Source organism: Aedes aegypti, chromosome 2, assembly GCF_002204515.2.
Source record: "Aedes aegypti strain LVP_AGWG chromosome 2, AaegL5.0 Primary Assembly, whole genome shotgun sequence".
Classification (NCBI taxonomy): Eukaryota; Metazoa; Arthropoda; class Insecta; order Diptera; family Culicidae; genus Aedes; species Aedes aegypti.
The window spans coordinates 114,344,950-114,372,877 of NC_035108.1; positions in this window are offsets into that span (position 1 = coordinate 114,344,950).

The window sequence follows — 27,928 nt, forward strand, 5'->3', positions numbered from 1 at the left end:
CGAAGTTACAACAACGAGCGCATTAAGCGCAAAATTAGTACTTTTATATGGCGGAGATCGGGGGACATAAACAAGAGTTAAATCATGAAAAATGAAACAAGATTTTCGTGACAGCGAATTATGAGATTGCATGTGGGGACGGAGCCAAGGAAAGGGTGCGGTGAAGTAAAGAGAATACGTGTTTTGCATTGTCTTGTTGAGTTTTCGATTAAGAATTTATTGAAGGGATGTTCAATTTCTTTACTTAGTGCTATGATGAGAACTTTTTGGATTTGTAGTGCAACGGAAATAACAACGAGCGAGTGATACCTTTCGAATGCATGAACACATTTTTTTATTTAAATAGCTTAGTTTCACAAAATGTAGTAACTACTAATAGAGATAAAAAACGATTGAAAGGAAATAAGAACAAAATTATTTGGGCTGTTTGCGCCCTAGGCTTCTTTGAAGTGATATGATTGTAATTCAAGAAAAAAAAAACCTAGCGAATTGAAGTTGTGAGTCAAAACAGTTTTAAACATCTTTGATTGGTTGAAAGCAGCAACATTTTGTAAGCTATATTTTCATAATAAATAGTGTAGAAAACGAATAAATTAAATTTCATATAGTCCGAAATCCAAAAATAGTTACTTTTCACATTTTTATTATTTGTTTTCAAATAGTGAAATGAAAGGTAAGTACAGTCGACTCTCCACAGCTCGAAACTTGTTCAAATTCTTATTTGGAGGTAAATAAATAGTTACAAGTTGTAATTAAAGTTTTTTAGAGCATTTCGAAAAAAATTTCAAACAAGTGTTTGTCAAATACTATCAACATAATAATATTACTTGCTTACAGAAGAAATCATATATGTATTGGAAATATAGAAATTTGTTCCTACGATTTTGTGATTTTTTGTGTCGGTATATTCTATAACTCGATATTTCTATAAATCGGTGATCCATTGAATATCGAGTTATGGAGAGTCGACTTCCTAAATAATGTATACATTCAACTCTCTATAGCTCGAAATTGATGGGACCATTGAGTTAGGGAGGTGTCGAGTTACAGAGAATAAAACCAGTGCAACTGTGACCCGAGGGACCATCGAGTTAGCCCTGAAAACCAACTTTTACTATAGTTCACCAGCTCGATATCAATATACGGAATCTCGAGTAAGAGAGTGTTGAGAGATATATAAATTTGATTAGAGGTATGAGGCCAGAAGTATTTGTAGTCAAACTAATGTCGTTTTTCTTTATTTGCACCGCCTGCACCGTTTTCCCACCGGTGTAGCAAAAGTTGCACCCAAACCGTTCTTTTATTCCGCAGCTAGCACACCGTTTCTACACCCGATTGCCACCGGTGCAGAAAATCCTACACCCTGATCGAGCTGGGTGTAGCAGGTAATGCACTCTTTTTACCAATACATATATGGTTCTTAACTGTCAGTGGCGTTCTTGTTTTAGTCCTTTTGGCAGATTTTGTAATTTTCGGTAACGAACAAGCAAGATCTTCATTTGCGCTCATTTTCGACTGCGTGGATAAAATTGATTTGTTTCGGAATTGTTTTTTTTTATTCAGTAAAAGAAGAAATATTCTAAGCATTTATTAATGCTACAATAAATACAGGCTTATAAGAATAATGAAGGATACTGAGTATGTTTCATCATTAGTAGCTTTTACGGCTTATATTAAAAAAAGGAATTCTCTCAGATGTTTGGATTGCATGTATACCAGTAAGTACTATATTAAAAACACTTGAGTTCAGTCAAATTTTCCGAAATTTGCTCATGGATGCATATTTTTAAAAATATTGACGAGTGATCGATATTGATTTTCCATTAGAATTCTATTCTAATGCAATGATTGATTTCCGTTTCTCTCTTCGCCTTATTACAAAAAAAAAAGATTTACCTTTTGCAAAGTGAGCTAGAAATATTGCGGAAGTATGAGTTTTGGCGAAATTATTAGCCCGAAAGATTGGATGAAACTAAACAAGTTCTTACAGTATTGAACATATATTATTCAATTACGAAACATGTATCATGGTATCAATTCTCAGGAAAAATAAATTAATGTACATATACCAAACATTTATTTAAACATTTTATATTCAGCCAGTGCTGTAAACACCATTAACAAACTATACAAAACACGAACGAATCTAATGGTTCCGAATCCCTTACAGCAAATTAAGAATAACAGAAACAGCTGTTCTATCTGTTTGAAGAATGACATTTTGTTTTGATTGGCGCCTTCACTAATACTATCATACGCTGTCAAAATATTGAACCGAAACCGTTCTATTTTCCGGTGTCAATTATTACACTCGCGCGGTGCACCGTCGGGAATAATCGAAAACGACATAATTTTCTTATCCACGAAAATAATTCGAAAATATGCACTCTTTTTATGAATGTCTTGGTAATGTAGGATAGAAAGAATCTTTAACGTTTCCTAGAACGCCGTTTAGTCGAAAGTACGTTCTGTTGAATGCACATTCAAGGTGCTCAGCTAAGATCGTTGTTATCAGAAAAAAAATACCAATCTGCGCTCATCAGTCGTTTTCTAGGGTTAGGTGGCATATCTGGGCAAAATTCAAAACAAAGCTTAGAGCCCATTTTGAAGTTACGACCTTTCAATGGTAGTCCACAAATTCAAAGGAAATCTAAGATATTCAAACGGGTTTCCATGACCCGTTTTTATCAGAAGAAGTATACCATCATACCTCGGTTCCAAGTTGATTTGTTCAGCTATTTGTATTGTATCCTCTTAAAGGAGTTTTGAATAAAAAAAATCGAGAAATTTTTAAGCTACGCCCTTTTCAAGGCGTAACAATTTAGAGCATATATATTAAATATATTAATGATACATCCTGCTACTGTTATGCATGTTCAAATGCTTCCAATAACAAGTTGCAATTTCATGCCGCAACAGTCTTTAATGATTAACTGATTTTCCATTAGCTCAAAGCGCTATAAGGCATTACGAAGCCAATTTCATCATGTTAGAAAACATAACACAGCGCGACAAAAATTACATATTTGCGTGTCTCAAAGATCAAATTTTGTGTCTCTGGTAGATTCAGAGTTGCTGAATCTGATGGCATTCTAAGAAATGTTCCAGCACGTCACAATTTTTAGCTACAGGTCGCCAAAGTTGTATAAAATACTGGTTTTATTGATGTTTAAATAAAATTTAAAGTATAATATATCTAACTTTTTTGTGATCCGATTCACCAAGTATGCAAAATAGTCCCTAAGCTTTCATTTTAGATAAAATTTGGTTGAAAATGCACGATTCAATTTAGATTAAACCGATTTTTTCAACATAATATCTGTTTCCATACAAAATTCATCTTATATGGGAAAATACAATATTTTTTAATCTGTCAAAATATAACTATTTCGCATTGAAAGTACTAATAACTTTGTTGATAAGTATTGTTATATACAAAAAGTTTGAATTCTGTGGCAAATTAATCTAATAAATAGCCTTGCAAGCTGGCAAACTTGCATGCTAAAATCAATTTTTATATTTTCAACCGCCAATATCTCAAAAAGTAGACGTGCTATTATGTTTCTGAAAACGGCAATGGATTCAGCAACCCTTAATTGAGTGAACAGCGGTATTTTGGTGCTTGAGACAAAAACGCGTTCCGCAATGTAATTCATAGCACATTATTTTTCATAATTTGGTGAATCCATGTACCCACGATCATTGGTACATGTTGGAGCGATGCACAAGTATACGTTTTCACCCAGCTCCTCAAGCTCTTTCAGCTCTGAATCCACCCTATTAGTTAGTTGATAACTGCGGAAGTGCTCATAAGAACACAAAGCTGAGAAGCCGGCTCTGTCCAGTTAGGACGTTATGCCAAGAAGAAGGAGAATAATAAGAAGAAGAAATGTTACCTCTCGCTGCGAGAGTCTCGCATATGTTCATTTGTGAAAGTAGAGCATCCCAACGCGCCATCCACCGACAGCAAAATAGAATAATACAAATTTTTAATGATAAGCACTAAATACGATAAGTATCATAAAACAGAGGATCAAAATTATTCCACGGCACTCTCGTTTTTGCAATTCACTCTCTCTTGGAAGCCGAAAGCTATTTCGCTACCGCAAAGTTACGACCTCCTCAAGGGTACAAATTGGCCCTCCCAGTACGAAGAAAAAAAAACAAAATAAATATTAAGAAGCCTGCGAGAATGAATCTCCCCACAGAAATGTGTCGATTCGGGCTGAATTTAGTCATTTCGCTTAATTTTACGATTTTTGCGGATTTTTTCGACAGACCGAGACATGCGGCGACTTCCATCCGCCATCTGAAGGAAAAGCAGTGTGTGAAAAACGTTGTTCTTTAAGGGTGGGTGTATCAATATTCGCCAACCTAAGTAAAAATATATTTTTATAAATCGATAAAAAGGCTAGTAAATACTGTCAATACGTCGAACGAAAGCTTTCTATGTATGTTTAGCAGGCAAAATATAAGGACTGGTCAGAAAATTTGTTTTTGTATGGAAAATTGGGGTGGCAAATAATGTATTATTTTATTCGCCATTTGTTTAAATTTCGGTTTCTGAACCCAACTCCTACGTTGATTTCTTTCTTATGAATGGTGATGAATTCAAAAACACCATAGCGAAATAAGGTGAAATAGTGCACAAATTTAAATGAAGATATATTTTTTTTATTAATGTTTTAGCTATTTTTATATGTCTGAGAGTCTTGCCAAATCATTCTAAAGCGATTAGATGAACACTTTATGCCTATTTGTGTCGTAATCGATATATAATCCCACGTAGCGAATACTGATACTATGGCGAATACCAGTACACTTACCCTACTTGTATATCGTGTGGCGTGCGCGATGCCGCATAAAAAGCTTCAATCATTGTAATAAACACACATTCTCTTATATTTAATACACATTGCCTTTGGAAGGAGGATGGATGGAGCTCTGCTTCTTGTTAGAAAGGCGACAATGAGACCGCCAGAGGAAAGGGCAATGAATGATGTCCCTTTTTCACAGAACGACTTCTTTCTGGGGGGCACCCGTTTACCTATTTGTTCTGCTGACGACGGACGACTGCTGCTTTCGATTACTGTAATAAACATATTCATTTCCATAATTCATACCCCGAACGCGAATAGTTCCGGAGCTTACCGGATGGAGGAGGATCAATTTCTTGAAGAAAGACCACAAGAGGGTCTTCCTTAGCTATGCGGTAAAGTTCACGGCTATAAAGCAAAGCGATGCAAAAGATGTCTGGGTTCGAATCCCAGATGGTTCATGATCTTTTCATAATGGACAATTCCTTGGCTTCCCTGGGCATAAATAATCATCTTGCCTGCCACACGATATAAGAACGACACTTTTGGCAAAGACAGCTCTCAGTTGATAACTGTGGAAACTGTGGAAGTGCTCAAAGAGCACTAAACTGAAAAACAGATTTTGTTTCGGTAAGGCTTAATACAAAAAATAATAAGAAGTAGAAGAAGAACCTTGAGTGAAGGTGAAATCAACAAGCAAAAAGTTCTGGAAGGCGTGAATTAGCAATAGTGGTATACATGCTTGGACGATTGAATATTGCCAATATATCAGTAAGTTAATAGTATGCAGCAATTTCACTTTTTGGAGCCTTTTTAGGCAGCGGTTCCGTGCGTGCCTAAAACCATGACCATGTTGATGCCGTCTAGGTTCTATTCCAGATCGAAGAAATTTTCCGGTTGTAAATCTCCTTGAATTGCTGAAAGAAGTATCGTCTTTATGCTTGCTGCACGTTATGAAGATATCATAAAATATTTCGTCTGGAAAACAGTTTCCAGAAGATTCATACAGATACTGTATTTAAACATCTTTTTGACAAAAAAAAAGAAAAAATGAAATGCTTAAAGACATAACCGAACAAGTCACCAAGTGAAACAGAGCTGAAAGAGTTGAGATGACATCAAGCAAAAAAAAAAATGCCAATCATGGACCGACATGACTGTGATGTTTTTCTTCGCTAGCTTAGATCGTGCTTCGAAATCAATTCTGCAATGCCTGAATTCTTTTAATACTATTTTTTGCAAAGAAATTCATTTTCGAAATTTATTTTAAATTTGTACAAGAAACGCCTTCAAAGATTTAATTTTTTCATGGCGTTTCTTCAAGTATTTAACTAAGAATAGCTACAACATTTTTAAATAGATTCATCCCTAAAATCCTTTTTAACATCTTCAAAGATTACTTTATGATTTTTTTACGAAATTTATTTTAAGCTATCCTACCAACATTTAAGAAATCCTTTGAAATAATTCCCATGCCTTTTGAAGGAATTATATCAGGAACTACCTATCAAAGGTCTATCGGAGATTTTCTCCTGCTAGATAACCATGACATCGTCCAATAAATTTCCATGGATTTCTCTGAGAATTTGACCTGCAAGTTCGTCCTTCAGTGACAACTACGAAGAAGAACTTTCAGAAGCACTTGCAGTTTCCTCTAAGATTCGTTCAGAAATTTTGAGGGTATGTCCGAATATACGTTAAATGATTCCAACAGGTCCCTTTGTCAATTTACTCTTGTTTTTTTCCTGTATACCTTAGTTAATTTCAAGGGTTGTTCGACACATTTTGTCAATATTCAGTAAAAATCATATCCAATGCAACTTTTTTACATATTTATCCTTAAAGAATTTCAATCTTATCTTAATAATTCTGCCATGATTTTATCTTGAATATATCCAACAATTTGTTTTTTTTATGCACAAGACCTTTAGCGCTATACTGCATTTTTCGAGATCATATCCTTTTTGAATGAATATGTCGTTTCAATTTAAATAAATAGTACTTGGGCCTGGGTTTGCTCCTACGTTCTTGGCTCAATAGCTACAGGAATTGTCTTGAGAAATTCATCATTCAAATCCACCATTTTTTTTTTGGTTAGAAGGATTGAGTGAAAAAATTCTCCCTAACTTGCAGGACTTTTTCTTCTTTTCTCTAAAACTTTATTCAAGAGCTCCACCTGGAATTGAATTATGCCAGATATTCTCCAAATAATGTTTTTTATTGTATACTAGTTGACCCAAACAACCTTGTTTTGTCACACAAAAGACTGTTTAGCACTGCGGAACAAAATTCAACTAAAAATAGTTTCAGTTTCCTTCTCCTTCTTCATTTTCTTGTGAAATTCTTTGACTATTTGTAAAGAGCAATTCTCGCTGAAACCAGGCCGCCATCGGCACCCATCGTTAGAATTCCAATTTTATGTCACTGATCGCTAGCTTTCGATAAAACTTAAGGGTGGTCCTTTTTGTTTTCTCAAATTGGTGGACCCCTCGTACGCCAGCTAGCTAAACAGTTTGCAAAAAAGCCCATTTTTTGATAAATCTTGGGTATTTCTTCATGTGATATGTCTCATATTTCCCTTGGAACACATACCAAACTTAATGGCATCGTATAGAGGAAGGATATAGCTTTCATTTGAAGTTAAAAAAAATCCGGCGGCCATTTTGAATTTGGCCGCCATCTTGAATTTTGTTAGAAAAATCGTTTTTTCACCATTAGCGCACCGCTCGTTTTGAATTCTGAGATCACCATCAGAAAGCTGAGGAAAAATTGCGTAAGATAGGCTACAGAAACTAGGTGTGCAATGGTATTTACCCTATGAAATGAACGATTTTCTAAAACATGTTCCACGATTTTGACGTATATGGCGAGTGCAATCAATGCAAACATCATTTTTTGTACAACAAAGATACAAGTTTTCAATAGTTGGTGTATTTTTCGAGTCAGATGAAGAATAGGAGTATTATTTAGAGTGATAAAATCTGGCGGCCATCTTGGATTTTGACGCCATCTTGATTTTGACTAGTAGAATGAATTTTTCACCTTGATAGCACTCAGCATGTCGAATTTAGAGGTTACCAATAAAAACAAGGTTACGTATACTCTTCTTCTTATTATTCTTCATTTTCCTGACGTTACGTCCCTAGTGGAACCGAGCCTGATACTCAGCTTTATTAGTTATAAATACAGGTTATTAAATAGGAATTTTCTTTTATAATACGATTTTTAATAACAGAATATTTCTTCGACATATCTTTGAATTCAGTTATTATGAATAAATAAATTTAATGAATAAAAACCGTCCAAAAACATTGATTGAAATAAACAATTTTTTTTTTACCATATGCTTTTTTTGTCATCGAATGAAGTTTATAAATTGTGCGTTGGGACATTAGTAAGTTTTGTGGTAATATCTGTAGTTTTAACGTAAAACATTTCCAAAAGTGCATTAATTTAGAATGGAAATTTTAAATTTTTAAGCAAAAAAAATCCTTGATTTTCTGAATCATAAAGTATTGTTTTTACTAACACCCAACATGCATGTGAAAAATAGCGAAATTGAAAGGTGTGAAGCAGGCTTTGTTCTAATGTGGACGTAATGCCGAAACTCAGGTGAATCATTTTGAGTTTGGAAAATCTGGTGGCCATCTTGGATTTCGACGCCATCTTAGTTTTTAGCAGTAGAATGATTTTTTACCAGCTCAGCGCTCTTCATGTTTAATTAATTAAAGATCTCCGTTAAAAAACAAACAGATTCTTTATTTCTTATCTTATTTTAGCTGTTCAACAGATTGTTCATTTCTATCAATGGTTTTAGACCAAATAAATGAAAGAATTAATGCTATTTTTCAACTCGCAGATATGCAGAACAATCATTCAGGTGGCAAATAAGCGTTAAAAAATTCTACTTGTTAATTTATTTTTGAAGCTTAGGGGCTGGCTCTATTCCAGTAGGGACGTAACGTCAGGAAAAAGAAGAACAAGAAGAATAGTAAGTGTAACGGTGGCATTAAAATTCAACATGTTGAAAGTTATCAAGGTGAAAACTCATTCTACTACTTAAAACCAAGATGGCGTCAAAATCCAAGATGGCCGCCAGATTTTTTCACTCAAAATAATACTCCTATTCTTCATCTGACTCGAAAAATACACCAACTATTGAAAACTTGTATCTTTGTTGTACAAAAAATGATGTTTGCATTGATTGCACTCGCCATATACGTCAAAATCGTGGAACATGTTTTAGAAAATCGTTCATTTCATAGGGTAAATACCATTGCACACCTAGTTTCTGTAGCCTATCTTACGCAATTTTTCCTCAGCTTTCTGATGGTGATCTCAGAATTCAAAACGAGCGGTGCGCTAATGGTGAAAAAACGATTTTTCTAACAAAATTCAAGATGGCGGCCAAATTCAAAATGGCCGCCGGATTTCTTTAACTTCAAATGAAAGCTATATCCTTTCTCTATACGATGCCATTAAGTTTGGTATGTGTTCCAAGGGAAATATGAGACATATCACGTGAAGAAATACCCAAGATTTATCAAAAAATGGGCTTTTTTGCAAACTGTTTAGCTAGCTGGCGTACGAGGGGTCCACCAATTTGAGAAAACAAAAAGGACCACCCTTAAGTTTTATCGAAAGCTAGCGATCAGAGACATAAAATTGGAATTCTAACGATGGGTGCCGATGGCGGCCTGGTTTCAGCGAGAATTGCTCAAACAAAAACACGTCGGAACACATTCGAATGTCGGTTTACTTTTGTATTTTATGATTTGGCTGAAATTTGGCATATGCTTTCTTCATACCCAAAAATGCCTATTTGCATCATCGGCTCGCCATTTTTACCCTAGCGCTACTTTTAAGAAGGGCCTTAGAAAAAAAACATTAACAATTTTCAAAAAATTAAAACTCTGAAACTATTTGTCTGATCGATTTGGTGTCTTCCGCAAAGTTTTAGGTTATTGTTGGAACTATCTGGAAAAAATATACACTGTAAAAAAATGCTGTGATTATTTTTTATTTCGAAAATAAAGCTTAAAAATATTTTTTCTCAAAAATCGTTTATTTGATTTTTTTTTATTTTTTTTATATTTTAAAGTAGACAAAAAATGGAGTTTTTTGCGCAATGGGTCAAGATGGAGAAATCATGGACAAAAAAGGTTGATTTTTCAATATGGTCTAAATAAACTTTTTGAATGCTTTTCGACCCGATTTTATGAAAGTACGCAAAATTTGCAACAAAAAAGGTACATAAGAAAATTTTGCTAATTGCTACCGTTTCCGAGATACAGCGATTTCAAAATCAAATTTACTGATAATTCACAACTTTTGGTTGTTTTCGAGTTGATAAAATAAAGAATATTTTTTTTCTGAAAGCATTTCATTTCATGTTCTTATACAATGATGGAGCGTCCTATTTTAATACAGATTTCTTACTTTTTCATAATGTTTACAATTTTTTTACTATCATTACAGTTTGAAAATTGCCTAACTTCTATTTTATCTACGGAAACTGGAATAAATGAATGGTATTTTAATGTTCCCTGAATAGTTATTGCTTTCGAATATTGTTCATTAAGCTGCTCCTTGATATGTTCATACTCTGTTGTAGTTGCATAAGAAAAGAACATTTGTGTTAGTTGCTTCTCCTTTCGCTTTTGAGCCCAATCAAATAATTCCTTGGCATTTTTGATGGGATGTTCACGTTCTTTAGCTAGACTAGCCCTTGTAGCCATGCGTTTTATTGTTCCTCCTAATGCATCGCAGGGCCCTTTGCCATGCAATGTTGCGAAAAAATGCCATTCGACATCTATATCATAGTTTTTCTTAAATTGGCAAAGACTAGAAAATTTCTTCCTATTTTTATATTGTGATGCAGCTCCATCGGACATGAAATAAATTTTGTTCAAATTTAAGTGCTTTTCTTGGCGTATAAAATTAATAATTTTTGAGATAAATAACGGTTAACGGATATAGAATCATGCCGCAAATCTTCGGAAATTACTACAAAGCTCAAATGATTGAGCATGCCATTTTCCTTAAAATAAATCGCAAATAGATGAATAGTTGCTTGCTGCGCATCCCAGTGATGACTTTGAACTTCATTCTGAAGTACAAAAGTGTAATTTTCTGAAAAATCACATATAGCTACAAATTCTCTTTCCTGCAAGTTATTTTTTTTTATTTTTCAAAAATGTAGACTGCTCTTTTTTAATTAAATCATGTGGTATCAATTTTTCTACCTTTTGAATGAAATATGAAACAAACTCCCCCTTTTGTTTTGTGAACGTCTCTATATCGCATCTATCAGTTGTAACCCATTGTTCATAGATAATTTCATCAACAAATTTTTCATCCATTTATTCAAATAACTTTTTTTTTAAGGAAGTTGTGTCAATGCAATTTTCACATCAGCGTAAAAAACAATCTACTGTTGCATTTTCACATGTCAAACTATCTGTAAACACTTTTAATTTATTAGATAAACCGTATTTTTTTGGGCTGTGGGTTATGAGATTCACATTTTCGTGAATGGTACATACACAAACGTTGTGAGTTCCCGAGCTAGTTAAGAGTTTACAGTTTTTAGGCCGAAGTTTAGCAAAGGATGAAAATCCGATTTGTATTTCAGTGTTCAATTCCTGGAATCGGTTGTAGGCCTCTCGCAATGTGGTAGTCATAAGCCTTTTCTGAACAGCTTGGCGTTTTCCGTCCTTCCTAATTGTTACACAATCACGCAGATCAGGCATTGCTCGACTGGTTTATTTCGCCTCATACCATTAAAAATTATCAAATCAATATTTTTTCAAACATTTTAGTCAAAAATTACCTGCTCTTTCAGACAATGAACAAATTTCTAGGCTTATGAGCCTCGAAAAACATTCGAAAATGATCGAAAATTGACAATTATATCAGAATTTTGTATTAAAATCGCTGTATCTTTAAAACGGTAAAAGTTAGCCTGATTTTCCCGTATACCTCTTATGTTGTAAAATTGAGTTGAAAACATTTAAAAAGTTTAATATGACCATTTTCAAAAAATTCACCTTTTTCAAAATATCATAACTTTTTTGTCCATGATTTCTCCATTTTGACCCACTGTGCAAAAGACTTCATTTTTTGTCTACTTTAACACATAAAAAAATAAAACAATCAGAAATGCGATTTTTGAGAAAATTGATTTTTAAGCTTAATTTTTGATATATAAAAAATTACAACATTTTTTTTAAGTGTATATTTTTTTGGGACTAACCCAATAATAACCTAAAACTTTGCGGAAGACACCAAACTGATCGGACAAACCGTTTCTAAGTTATATTTTTTTTTTAAATTATAAAGGATTTTTTTCTTAATCCCTTCTCAAAAGTAAGGCTAGAGTCAAAATGGCGAACCGATGATGCAAAAAGGCATAAAGAAAGCATGTGCAAAATTTCATCCTAATCAAAAAATATAAATATGAAATTTGGGAAAAAAAGTCGTCATTTTCTGTGGAACCGCTCTGTAGCGCAGCTATTTAGCAAGACCAAGCTGAGGGTCGTGGGTTCGAATCCCACCGGTCGAGGATCTTTTCAGGTTGGAAATTTGCTCGACTTCCCAGGGCATAAAGTATCATGGTATCTGCCACACGATATACGCATGCAAAATGGTCAATCGGTCAAGAAAGCTCTCAGTTAATAACTGTGGAAGTGCTCATAAGAACACTAATCTGAGAAGCAGGCTCCCAGTTGGGACGTAACGTCAGAAAGAAGAAGAACGTCGGAACATTTCAAGAACTCAGCTGTAAAGAATCGGATGAATCCGCTGACTCGTTCTCAAGCCCTTTCGTGGCATACAAACACTATTCTATATTGAATGAGAAGCACTCTGAAATGGAGAAGGAAATGAATGAAAGAGATAACACAATTAAAACAAGAGCACTCTTTTACGTATTCAAACCCTCTGAGCAAAATCTCATTAAAGAGAATCAAAAAATGATATTTTAGAATTGTAACTTTTTGTTTCGCCCTAACAGCTTATCTAGTGACAAATACTTCCGATAGGCTACCCAGTACATTTTTAGGCAATTTTCTCCACAAGAGAAGAAAACTGGTTTTTCGATTCCGGTGCAACGAAGACGATTAGCCCCTTTACCGGCAGCTTCATTTTTTACCGCAAAATTAAAATTCAAATCGTTATAACTTTTTTGTTTTTCAATATTTTTGCACCATTTTTTCACAAGCTCTCAAAAAACTCTTCTAGATTCTAGGATCTGTGTCGATATTGATCATTGGTCATCTTGTTTTGAAGATATTCCAAAATTCCTTGGGGGATCGACCCGTAACTAGAACCCCCCGTTAATTTCTCAGGCTACAGAATTTTAATCGTATTCGGATATTCACTCTTCGGAACAATACATTAATGAGAGTATTTTGGGAAAAAATGAAGCAATTTGGTGCAGCCGTCTTTAAGTAATGGCCGTTTAGGTTTCTGGAACCACGCTGGCCAAATAAAGATCTTAAAAACTTCCAGAAACATCATATCGTTATTTTCAGATATCTCCAAGAATACTGAACCGATTTGTATGATTTTTTTTTCAGAAAAGCTCCTTATTGTCTGGCATTATATAGCCCACATTTTATTTTTTTTTTTGATAAATTAATCAAAAATAAAATGGCCGCCGAAGACATTTTATATGGAAAATGTCGGTCCCCTAAGGAACATCGGAATATCTTTCAAACCAGATGACCAATAAATAATATCGACACGGATTTCTAAACTAGAAGAGTTTTTTGAGAACTTGTGAAAAAATGGTGCAAAAATATTGAAAAACAAAAAAGTTATAACGATTTGAATATTTATTTTGCGGAAAAAATGAAGCTGCCGCTGGAGGGGTTAAGAACAAATTGATATACAAGACGAAACATGAATCAGATGGAACAATAGAGCGGTTTAAGGCCAGGCTTATCATGAAAAGGTGTTCCCAGCGTAACGGAGTCGATTTCGATGATGTTTACTCTCCTGTCGCACATTACTCGACAATTCGTTATCTGATGTCCCTGGTGGCTCAACACGACCTAGACGTAGATCAAATGGATGCAGTAACAGCTTTTCTACAAAATAAGTTGACCAATGAAGTCATGAAGGTATGCCGATGGAAAAAAAGCGTTGTACATTTTTAAGCATCCGAGTCGTGTGTGGATTCTTCAACTGGATGAAGCATTTCGCGAGTTTAGATTGGCGCATTGATGGTGGTACGACCTGCCTTTATTTCAAGATTAATGGCGAATCGATGACATATGTAATAATTAATGTGGACGATTTCCTTTTGTTCACCAACGATTTCGAATTGAAAAAGAAGCTGAAGTCAAATCTACACAGTCGCTTCAAAATGAAAGATCGTGAAGAAGTAGGGTTTTGCATAGGGTCAAGAATCACACGTAATAGAGCAAATGGCAAGATTTGGCGGGACCAACAGCAGTACGTTGAGCATGTTCTCGAACGGTTCAACATGACGAACTGTAGCCCCGTTTCTACTCCGGTTGATCCTGGCGCGAAGCACGACAATTCCAGGCGATCCAGAAAAAGTGCAGAGCATGCAGGCCATCTAATACAAAAAGGCAGTCGGGTCTTTCGCGTTCATCGCTCAAGCAACGAGACCAGACATTTTCTTCGCTGTAAATATGGTGAGTAAGTTTAGCAGTACATCCTGATCGCAGACATTGGGAGGCAGTGAAACGAATAATGCGTTACCTGAAGGGCACTTACAACAATAGTTTGGAATACTCGTTGACCGGCAATCCACATTTTATAGGCTATGTGGATTGGGGAGGAGATGAAGATCGAAGGTTACGTCTTCAGCAAGATGGGATGAGCGATCTCGTCGAACTGTAAACAACAGGATGTAGTGGCACTTTTAACTTGTGATATTGAATATACCTTTATCAAGAACTACACAAGAAGCCACTAACCAGGCAGAATCATGAGAAGTTCAAGATACTGCTCGTCACTATGCATAGCAACCAACTTGCTTAGTAGCGACCCCTAGTTGTTTAGTGTACTTCTAGTTTGTTGCAATAGTACGATATTTCGGAAACTGAACGAGACATTTCATTCTTGTCTTCGAGAAAGTTGTTCAGATAGAGTAGTGCTTCCCCGCGAGAACTTGCAGAGCTCCGAAATCATCCACTACGAGGCACGCAATTCCTGCCTTTGAGGAAATAGTTCAGAGTGAGTAGTCCCCGAGGGACCCAGCAAAGATCAAAATTTTCATGCTACGTGAATAGAGCTTCTCCGAGGACTCGGCGAAATTTAGTTCGTTTTGCATTGTGTGACTGAAATAAGGCGTTGTCAAATGTACATCACGCTGTAATTTGTACAAGATATGCTTGCAAAATATCTTACATTACGGTGGTCCTGTCTGGAAAATCTTCATTGCTACCAATCTGAAATTCCAATGCTTCTCTGATTTCCTGTATTAAGTTCAATTTGGATTTTTCTGGGATTCTTGTAGTAATTTTTTTCAAGGATTCCAGAGAAGACCTCATCCGGAAGGGGCATTCGTCTACTATAAATAATTTCATTGATACCTCATTAAATTCCGTTGGAAGTTGCTTCAGATTCTTAAAGGAAATCCTGCAAAGATTAATTCAGGAATTTTACTAGGGATGCTTTTACGAAAAAATTTAGGGATTCTATTCAGCTTTTTACGCTGACTATAAAATGAAAAGGGGTGAATCGATTTTGACATGTTTTGCTTGCGTTTTTACAGCATAGTCTTAGCACGCCATGATCTAAGTTTATTGATTGGATTGTCAAAAATTTTCACAATATTTGTTGTGAACTTTTACGTATTAGAGCTTTACAATTAGTTTCAATTTTTAGCTATTTCAGGCGCCTTAAATCTATTTTTTTTTTATATTTTAGGCAAGCAGAAGATCAAGAACAAACGATGATAAATGTACGAAATGGGATAGTTGCTGCATTAAAATTCGAATAACTAGTTGACGTAGGGAGCCTGTTGCAGAAAACTCTTAAATGCTGATTTGATTTGATAGGAGAAACCTCTTCGATGTTTATTATTTTTCCCAAAAACGGATACTGCAGTCTACAAAGTTCAATCATATGTTGCGTCCATAACGCATTGGCTATGGGCAAAGAATTAGGCTTAAAAGACAAATTGCAAACTAAACTATGCTCATACACAACACCGAGCTTCGTGGAATCCACAAAGGCCACAAAGACATACTAAAAGGCGTCCAGCTTCGCCAAATTCGGCCAAATCGTATAGCTTAAAATTCAAACGATAAACTCTTCATTAAACTTAGCAGTATTACAAATCTGTGTAGATCGCAATGTAAATCCGATAAAATTTGTTGAACCTTTGAGGAGCGAGGGATTTTTTTGGTAGATCCGAGTATAATAGACCTACATATTAAATAGGCCATCACACATTCCAAACATCCGATGAAGATGTAAAAATTATTATGCAAGAGACAATGAATGGCAAGAAAATATAATTTGTAATCTATCTATTTTGACCAAGTATTGCTCCCTACATCCTTTAGAACAGTGATTCCCAAACTTTTTTGACTTTCGCCCCCTTGAGGCCTATTGATTTTTGAAATCGCCCCCCTGATATGCTTTTGAAATATTTGCATTGAACACTTTATTTTGACAATGTTTTGATCGATATATTACCATAAGTGTATCGAAGCTAGTTTAATTAATCATGATTACTAGTGTAAAGATGTCAAACATGTGTGGTTTCGAAGCATTTCATGTACCAAAAAATCACCTTGGCTATATATACGAGCTTATGACAAAATCAGGCGACTATCATATTCATTGATTTTCTTGTATCAACAAATCTATTCGACATATTTTCTTAAATTTCAGTAAACTACAATTATGATGTACTTGTCAGAAATTTATAATAGCAAATATTACTAGCCTATGTGCATTACAGGCTTACTGGCCCAGATTTCACGGCACTTAAAAGGTTTGGCTTACTTTCTGTATTTCGAAACCTATTAATTTTATTACTTGAAAGTGATTTTGTGTTGAATTAATTAAAAAAATAAGCTTAAATTCTGAGTAGTAAATGTTTTTTTAATGCCCCATATAATATTAAAAAAACATTGGAACATTGAAAGCACATGTTCTAAACCTTTTTCACTGAATGTTAAAAAAATCCTAAAATTTCGGGTAACAAAACATCAGATTATTTCTTTTGGATTTCGAAACCATTTCTAAAAATATCTAATAATTTTCACATATTTGTCACTTGTAGATGTAGATGTGAATACAATATCTTTAGAGAAAGTTTCAGTTGGAAATACATAAACCAAGTGAACACAAATGCTTCAAAAAACTAAATGCATATCAAATAAAATTTGTCATTCACATGTTTGCCCAATATTTGTTATTGTGATTATAAAATGGAAGATGCACAATAAGTAGAGGGAAAAGGTTTAACTTGTTATCAAATAGCCTTCAGTTTCTCACACTTTCGCCCCCTTTCTAGTTTTTTCGCCCCCAAATTTCATTTTACAAATTTTCGCCCCCCTGGACATGAAAATCGCCCCCAGGGGGGCGAATTCACCCGCTTTGGGAATCACTGCTTTAGAACCTTTCCACAATGGCTAGAATTTTGAATGAATGTTAACGGTTTGGCTTCCAGCCAGTAGTGGCAGCATCAGAAGTAATCCGTCGATTGGTGATTGGAAAAATGTTCCAGCATATAGTCGCTTCAATTTGCAGTCCTGGTTTGTAGCTCCCCAGTGAACACAAACTCGTATACGATAGCGTATAAGAGTACAAAAGTGGAGGCGATATGTACATGCGCCATAAGGCTGCATGCAAGATGTACGTGTATCGCCTCCACCTTTGTACTCTTGTATACCATCATATACGATGGTGTGTTTACTGGGTCTTGCTCCCAAGCTAAAATATATAGACAAAAGGTTATATTTTTGTTTCTTAATTTGATTACGTGAGAAACCGGTTCGAAAATTGTGACATTTAATCGTCAATATCAAAAATTTTCATGATCGCAAAGCTTGCTTGGATTAAACCATAAAAATTATAGCGTGGGCAAGTAATGTCTAAAGGGGGTGATTCGCAATTTATGGCAAGCTAAGCGTAAAAAGCTGGATAAGGAATTCGTGCAGAAAATCTTCTTGGAGTTCTATCACGGATTCATTAACTGATTTTTCAAGAATACCCTTTATGAATTGCCTTATGGATGGTCCTCAAGATTTCTTCAAATTGTTGACCAGGGATTCCTTGAAAATTGTCCCCAAGTTTCGTTCACGAAATTCTTTAGGAATTCCTTCAAAGTTTCCGCCAAAGATTTAGTATATTTTTAAATAAAGCAATTCACAAATTTCCCCAGCGATTCATTCAGATATTCCCCCAGAGATTACTTGAGAAATTTCCTCGAGGAATCCTGGAAGAATTTCCCCCAGATGAATTCCATGTACATAAGATTTCTTCAGAAATTCCCCCTAGCTTCCTTCAGTAGTTCCTTCAAAGATTCCTACAGAATTCTCAATTAAATAAAGAAAATCGGGGATTCCTTTAAGAATCTCACAAGTTTTTATTCAGTAATTCTCCTAACGATCTCTTAGGAATTTTCCCAAGCATTGTTTCCGGGAATTCTCCAACGATTTCGTCAGAATTCGCTTAGAAATGCTCTCAGAGATACCTTCCGAATTGCAACTGCTAATCACTCAGGAAACTTTCCAGAAATACCTTCAGGAGTTCTTCTAGCGATACATTGGAACACCTCTATGCAATCTCTCAGGAATTCCTGCAGAATTTTGATTCTTTAAAGAGTTCGTCAAGGTATTGTTTTAGAATGTCCTTCAGAAGAAAAAACTAAGCCCATGAAATTGTAACTTTGCAGGTTGTATAGGAGAATCTCTGCTTTCTCTGAACAACTTTTTCGAAGACAGATTTTCATATTTCATTAATATTCCGAAATATCCTTCATTTGCATCATACCAGAAGTATTTACGTCCACTAGTGTTACGTAAAGGAAGAATTTGGAACTTTGTAGGTTTCAATGATGAAGATCTTCTTTCTTTGAACAACTTCCTCAATGAGAAAAAAAACTTTTCCGTTAAGATTGTCTAATTGTCGTCAATTGTATCATACTAGATGAATTTATGTACACTAGCGCCACATAGTGGATAAATTTATAACTTTGCAAGATTCTTCGGTAAAGCTCTACTAATTCAGACGATTTTTCTCAAAGACTTGAAGCTTAGATAGAGATAGGCCTAGATACACTTACGTCATCTATTGAATGAATTTGAAGTTTGGCAGGGTCCCACAGTGAACCTCTAGACACTCCCATTGGAACTTCGAAGTAAAGCTCTGCATACTCTGCAAACTCCAAGACAGGAGTGTTCCGTCTCGTTTAGATTCCGAAATATCCCACAATTGCAACAAGCCGGAAGTATATACGTACACTGGCGCACTTCAGGGAAGCACTGCCTTTTCTGAACAACCGTTTAAAGGACATAAATTTTCTATCTCGTTCAGATTCCGAGATATGGAAGTGGTGTGAGCACTTTCCTGTAAAACTCTCCCAAAGACAGTACCCTTCTATGTGGTAGGAGTCTTGAGATAACCGACGGCAAAGCCAGATCCGGAGCCTTGATCCGGCCGGTTCTCATCCGTTGTTGCATAATATTTGCATAACAGATCGATGAATAGTAAGCTGCTCCACAAACCGATTAGAAATTTTCTAAGTCCAAACCGTAGACAACAAGGTCACGAAACGTCAAACACTTAAAAAATGTCACCTTACACAGCAAAAAAATCTTAAATTTACGTGACACGTATACTTTTATGATAATCATGTAAAACAAGTTATAACTGAATATTCAACAATACATGATGTAAACTGTCTCATTGCATTCAAAAATGCATGCAATCTTGAGTGAAACTGAAACATTTCATGATCTTCTATCCAACATTCGCCAATATTGCATGCTTTCTTGCATCTAGAAAGTGAAATTGCATACAAGATTGCTCAGTTAACATGATTCTAAGCTGAATATTCTGTCATATATAATGCACATGGATGAATCGACGGCTTGCCATTTGATGTGCATTATTTATGATTGAATTTTCAGCGTGAAAATCATGTAAACCGAGCCGTTTTGCATGCAACGTTCTTTAAGAGAAGACGTTTCGTGTTCAATATTAAGGATTTTGCTAGCAATGTTGGGTATAATAGATGTGTTTGTAGGTTTGATCATTGAATAATACATGAGAAATGGCTTTGCATGATTGAAGCTAAAATTACGTTACGTGTAAATCTAAGATTTTTTTGGTGTGTAGTAACCGCGGAGAAAGCAGTCCTCTAAGGCCTCTGCACTGTTTTGATTTTGTATGGGATTTTGACGTTTACTGACCTTGTTGTTAACAAATTCCATTGGAGAGTGAATGTGATCGAATAATTTTTGTGCAGAACCCTATAGCTCTGTTGGAAAGATTAAATAATAGAAATATAACCAGTAGAACGCTGTTATCACAAAACAGAATTATTTTATTAATACTTACTATTAGATTTTTTGCTTGTTTGTTTTGTGCCATGTTCTAGAGAATGTTTTATTTTTGTTTAACTAATGATTTGACAATTATAGCCCCAAGCTGTCAGAGCGTGGCAAACTAGATGTTGGTCACACGAACAGTCGCGACATTAGCATTTTAAGGCTTATGCTTATCGTTTGTTCGATTCCAGACGTGTTTTGTTTTACTTTTTCGACAAAATCTCGAAGACTCGATTCATATTTTTAGTTGGCTCAGAGCTCCCGAGCGAAGATTCGACCAGACTTAAGGAGGCTTATTTGTTCCTTATGACGCCCAGCCTATGTGACGGATCACTGCGGCAAATAGTCATGCAACGCTAGTTGTGTGACGATGACGATTCTTCTTTCAGTTTCGTACTCGACTTTTTCAATTTGACAGCGACGAGTGTCTACTCTGGCCAGAATTCACACTAGAATCCCGGAATACCCAAGGGAATCACAAGATCCACACTGTAATCTCAGGAATGACACTGTAATTTGTTACCGTCTAAGTACTTTACCCTAAAGGCTGGTTTGCTACTGACAAGAAAAGGAATCGCCTATCTCGATTCATGGAAAATTTATACCTACTTAGAAATGGTCTTGAAAATTACATTTTTCTGATCGCAGTACGCAGTTGAGAAGGAATGTCATTTCTTTCCTTTTCTTGAGCGATACAGCATACTTAGCTTAACAGAAAAGCCAAAGCAGAGCAAGATTAGTTCGCTCTCGCGAGACAGAATAAGAAAGTATCCTATTAGTATACTGCTGTTTGTTACCATATTAAGTGACCATTGGCGTAGCTAGGATTTTGTTCCTGGAGGGGCCCTAGGGGGGGGGCAGCAAATACTTTTTTTACAGAAGTAATGTCGGGCACAATAATCAAGATTTTCAAAAACTCCGTGGTTTTAACAGACTTGTATTGATTTCATTTATTAGTTATTTTAACTCTATTCGCGACACATCAGTGTATTTGTAAATTTCAATTTGCGCTACGAAAAAGATTAACTGTTTGTGTAATCCAGTCGAAAATTCTCCAAGAATTCTAGCAAAAAAATAACCACAAGGAATTTCTTTTGTGATTCTTCCACGAACTTTTCGGGTATTCAAATATGTGCAGTAGTGGTATACTAACTACCACAGCAGTAGGTATACTGAAATTGATTTTTATGTAAAATTGAACAAAAAAATCTTTCTGTTTTTGAAAAATGTCTCTCTACTTTTCACTTACCCCACAAGAGGAAGTGAAAAGTTTGTCGTTTTGAACAGTAAATTAAAAAACTAACAGTTGTATTCTCGATTCCTATTAACTTTAACATTTGTTAAGGCATCCCAATGAACAACAACATAAGTTATATGTAAACATAGAAAACTTTATTCTTGTCACTTCAATTTTCTTCTGTTCAGTTATGTTTGTTTAAATGATTCTACAACATTTTAACTACAACATTTACAATGTTAGTTCTTACATCATGGGACAGCAATTGCATTTCTGCTCTGTTGAATTTCCACCGCTCGTTATATGCTTTTTAAGAAAGTGGGATATGAGGTCGGACGCTTCAGGAGAAATCATTTCTTGGAACGGAATCCTTCAACAAATCATATAGAATCATTTTTGTGTGGATAGACCTATACCCCGTTTTTATATTTAAAACTAGCTTTACATAGACATTCCACGAGATTTCCGTGCGTTCTCTTATATTGGAACTTTTCAATCAACGTCTTCGTTTCAATTGGCTGTCCGATAAAGACACATTAATATCGTAATGTTTGGCAACCTCTTTCAGAGAAGTTCCATGATTCCTAATAGCTTTTAACGTTTTGAGTATAGTGTTTCTTTAATTATCAGCACGTTCTGTGTTACTATGATAATTGCACACCTTGTTTACCTAAAGAGAAAACACAAATTCAATCTCTAATGAGAAACTTTTCACTTGCCCCACGTGATTAGGGAATTTACGGTGTTTCAATTAAGTTATTTTTAGGCCCACGTCGAATTAATTCTGATTTTTTTTTTATTTCAGATTGAAACTATAAGAGAGAACAACTTAGAAGAGGTACAGAAAATTATTTTCCGCAACTTTTTTCCACTGAAAATATTAAAATAAGATTGCACGCCGCCAACTTGTTACGAAGTAACAGTTAACAGGTCAAAAATCTTTCGCTCTATTATGCAATAATGGTTGAAAAATTTCAGGAATTTTTTAACTATCGTAATGTTCTGAATGGCCTCAAAGGCACTTCCCCACTTGTGGGGTAAGTGAAAAGTAGAGAGACATTTTTCAAAAACTTTTTCTGTATTTTTTTTTGTTCAATTTTACATAAAAATCAATTTCAGTATACCTACTGCTGTGGTAGTTAGTATACCACAACTGCACATATTTGAATACCCGAAAAGTTCGTGGAAGAATCACAAAAGAAATTCCTTGTGGTTTTTTTTTTTTGCTAGAATTCTTGGAGAATTTTCGACTGGATTACACAAACAGTTAATCTTTTTCGTAGCGCAAATTGAAATTTACAAATACACTGATGTGTCGCGAATAGAGTTAAAATAACTAATAAATGAAATCAATACAAGTCTGTTAAAACCACGGAGTTTTTGAAAATCTTGATTATTGTGCCCTCCAGGAAAAAATCCTAGCTACGCCAATGGTCACTTAATATGGTAACGAACAGCAGTATACTAATAGGATACTTTCTTATTCTGTCTCGCGAGAGCGAACTAATCTTGCTCTGCTTTGGCTTCTCTGTTAAGCTAAGTATGCTGTATCGCTCAAGAAAAGGAAAGAAATGACATTCCTTCTCAACTGCGTACTGCGATCAGAAAAATGTAATTTTCAAGACCATTTCTAATAAATTTTCCATGCATCGAGATAGGCGATTCCTTTTCTTGTCAGTAGCAAACCAGCCTTCAGGGTAAAATACTTAGACGGTAACAAATTCCAGTGTCATTCCTGAGATTACAGTGTGGATCTTGTGATTCGCTTGGGTATTACGCATGAGTTTAAAACGTTCATTCACATATTCAGTTAAATATACCAATTATTTTCACTTACCCTATTTACCCACTTGCCCCACGGTACCTTATTTTCAAAAATGCCTAACTAAGAAATATTTAAAGAATTCTAACATTCCTATTAAGTTCCTAGCGGAATACGTTCAACTGTTCCGCGAATATACTCAATAATTTGCCTAATTATTTGTTCAGGAATTTCTTACTGGAATTTCTACTGAAAGTATTTGTAACTAAAATCATGGATAATATTTTGTATGAACTCCGAAGTTTCATGATTCTGTAAACGTATTAATGTAGAACTTTTTTTTCCTACCTTCAGAAATTCCAAACAAACTTTTTTGAAGGATCTTTTGTCGATTGTTTGTAGTACTGTAGAAATTTAACGCAAAAATATTGCCGATATTTTGAAGAACATTACCGAAGTTGTAATGTGAACTTAAATCTTAGGGGAAACTTTTGCATTACTTTGAAAACATGTTGAGGAAGTCCTGATGGACTTTCGGAAATCGTATGGTTATAAGAATTCTGCAATTTTTCAAAACTCCTACTCCTCATTAACATATTTTTTAGATTCTTCAAAATGTTGGAAAGATTTTTTACGAATTTCCTCATGACGTTTTGAGGAAGGAGGAACCACGAAATGTTGTAGCAGATAATGCAATGAAAGATAAGGGTAATTGCAGGAGAGTTAAAACTTCTCTAATGAATTTACAAATAAAACAAATTTCTCAAGAAGTTCCATCAAAATCTTCTTTAGAAATAATCTTTGAAATCTACCGTTCCTTGTCTTATAGTTGTTTCTAGAATTCTGCCAGAAAGCCTCTAGAAATTCCGCTCCCGTATCGCACAAAAATTCAAACCAAGAATATAGATTCTACAAATAGTTAGCAACATTATTTCTAAAAAAGTGTTTCAAAGAAGCCCAACTCATTTTTTTTTTTATATCATAAATTATTTCACCCTTCTAGATATTTTGCTACATGTTTCTCTACAAATTCATTTTCTGCTATAATAATAGAATAATAATAATAGAAGCAAAAGTTTCTTGGTTTTTTCAACAAATTTCTTCTGAAGATTCGAAAGCTAGAGACATTTCAAAAACAAGTTTCTTTACAATTTTTGAATAATCCGGAGATTTGAAGCAGTTTCTAGAGAAAAAAAAACAGAAGAATTTTTGACGCAATTTGTGATGTATTTTGGAAATATGGAAGAATTCATAATTTTTTTTGGGAAAAATATTTAAAAAAAAATCACAGAAGAATTTCTAGTAGAACTTGCAGCGAAATATCTCAGTATAATGTTAGACAGAATGAATTATTTCTTAGAGGAATTGCGAGAGAAAACTGAACTCTTGAAAGATTAAGTAACATTTTTTAGGCAAATCCGGGAACATATTCCGGAATCAATTAGCTAATAAAGATACTTAGAAGGAATGGATGTCCACCAGGAGGATTTCGCTTTGAAAGTATGAACAAGTCCAAAAATACTATTTGACTAATTTCCATGAGATTTGCCAAAATTATGAAGCCACTCTTCGATATTTCTTGAGGAATTTTATTATACTGAAATTCTATGAATAATAGCGGAATTTGGGGCAAGTGTGCCATAGGGGCAAGTGTGCCACCCCTGATTTTTATAAAAACTACAAACTATATTTTTTATTTAAGCTTAACAATATGTTCCCTTATAGTTCACAGTACAATGGTCAAAATATGAGAAAAATTGCTCTATTTTTCACATATTTACATCGACTTTTGTGAAAATCATCAAATTTCAGTAATTTTTTATAAGATTTCGTTGTTTCTAAATAGCATGGTGAAAGGTAAATTGATAACGAATTTTCAAACGTACTGTACATTGTGAAGCTATACAAATGTGTATGTAATTGTGCCATTTGAACGAAAAAAATATTTAGTTTTACATACGAAATCTATTTTGGTTGAAATCTATACTTTTTGGGGCAAGTATGCCACCTCTTTGGTTAACAAAAATGGTTGGAGTGACATTCAGAAAAATGTAAACATCATCAACAAAATCATAATAATTAACCAAAATGAGACACCAGTAGTGGTTTCTGAAGTGTAGAAGAGGAATAGCAAATATTTTTGCTCCCACAGTAATTTTTTTTCCAAATATTCGATAATAACATGGTTTTAGGCGTTTTGAAAACTATTTTACTTATTTTCATCAATATTTTACCGTTATTTAGTGCTGATCCAGTGTAATATTATACAGATCACCCGTAATGAAAAAGTAATTCATATATCGTATTGAATTGAGACAAAAATAACGATTTTAGTTATTCGTATTGACTAGTAGAGAGTTCCGCATGTGATGAACCTTGTTATAAAGCGTCCCCTCATGACGGTAAACTTAAAAATATTTTTAAAATTTTCAATAAGGCTCTGCTTTGTTAGCAATATTAACAGAATATAAAGAAAACTTAATTGCAATTCAAATTACATGAATGTTCATTCGGTGGCCGTCTTGCTCCGTAAGGGTGGCACACTTGCCCCATAGTGTTGAAAATTTGGTTATTTTGGATGATATTTGAGGAGTTTCAAAACTAATACTTTTTTAAATTATATTCTTTTTAAATGGCACAGTGCTTATGAAAAGATGTGAAACTAACACCATGAGGCTGAATTGGTGAGTTTTCTAAGCATTAGACAAAGTTAGAGAAAAATTTGCTTAAGGTGGCACACTTGCCCTAAATCCCGCTATCTAAAAGATTTTTTGAAAAAAATATAGTATACCTGTTGGACATTAATCTAAAAATAAGTTATATTCTTCAAGAAGTTTAAGCAATAATTTTATTCATGTGAAAATACTTAAACAATTGATTCAAAATCAAAGAGAGAATTTATTGCTGAAATAATATACAATGGTCGATTTCATTACATTTTTCCAGATTTCTGCCAATCATCTGAAGAAAACTTGGCCATGCTGAAATTCCTTGAAAGTATAGCCTTATTTTTCGACATAAATTCCCGCTATGCATTGTCTGAGAAATTCTTTTAGTAATTTTGTTCATGTTTTGAATTATTTTTTTCGGGCGTTATACGAGTCAAATATAATGTATTTTTTTTGTGAATTCTCGTAAGGGAAATTATAATTACCGGATACCTCGAGCAGGGTATCCTAAACAACATGATAAATCATAATGCAGTGAATATACTGCTTAATGCTGAAACAGCATTATTTGAATTATTAAAAAAAACGAATTTTGGGAATCAAATTTCCAGGATATTGACAATTTTTTGTACCACGTGATTTTTTGCAACAAGGATGTTGAAAAATTGCGCTAATCGCATACAACAAGAAACTAGTTCTAATAGTAACCAATCGATCGACAGCCAGACGGCATCTTTCGGTTGTCGCAAGATTCACCAAAATCAGAACCGTGGCGGTTTATGCTGTGTAAGACAAGCAAGGTTTTCTCACTATAGTAGTAGTACGACATGAAATAACGAAACTACAGAAACGATTTTTGTCAATAACAAAACTCATGTAAATTGGTTCAGAAGATTTTGCTTCAAAGTTAAATTGTTTTCATTTTTTTATTATCATCAAAAATTCTGGGGGGGGGGGGCTGGATGATTCTGGGGGAGGGCCAGACCCCCCTGCCCCCCCCTGTTCCTACGCCAATGTAAGTGACAAGTTGATGCATCGATGATTATAATAAGAAAATACCCATTAAATACTACATGTTAGTAAATCCTAATTGATTAGCTAGGAGACAGGAAATAAAAGTAATAAAATTCCACTATGAATTGTTGAATGAAATACACATTTAAACTTAACATACACGAAAGAACACCCACCACTCGAAATAGGTTTTCATCTACTCATCTGAGTAAAAAAAACTTTATTTCTTAAACACTAACTTAAAAACGAACACATTGAATACTACTGTTGAATAGAATGGCCGACCCTAAAAGAAGGTCTTGAGGGGGGCGAAGCACAGAGTTCGAGCTCAGTGGGGTAACAAACCTTAGGATCCACCCTGTAATCTCAGGATCCATACTGGAATATCCAGATTCATGCAAGAATCACAAAATTCACACTGGAATCCCAAAATCTAGAAGAGAATTTGAGGATTCACACTGGCTTTCCAGAATCCATTATGGAACCTCAGGATTTTTTCAGGAACACACACTTATTGCCACATAACGCGAGCATAGTGATGCTGGCAAGAGCGGCAGACAAATAAGCTAGAACAATTGAAATATGCTATGCTTCCAACACTAACTAGTGGAAGAAATCTGAATTTTATAAAATGTGATTACACTGCCCTTGAGCTCCCACACAACTCCGTCAAGAAAATTGTCAAATTTGTCAGAAAAAAAAAACAAATTATCTGTATTCCTAAAATTAACGGATCTCAGAATAGATCATTGAGCGTTAATGGGTCAAATTATTATAACACCAAATTTCTGGCAGTATAGACCAACTAGTGGAGGTCAAATTTTGAAAAGAATTATATAAAAATACCATACTCTACAAACTCTCCTTCCAGAAAGCCTCACAAC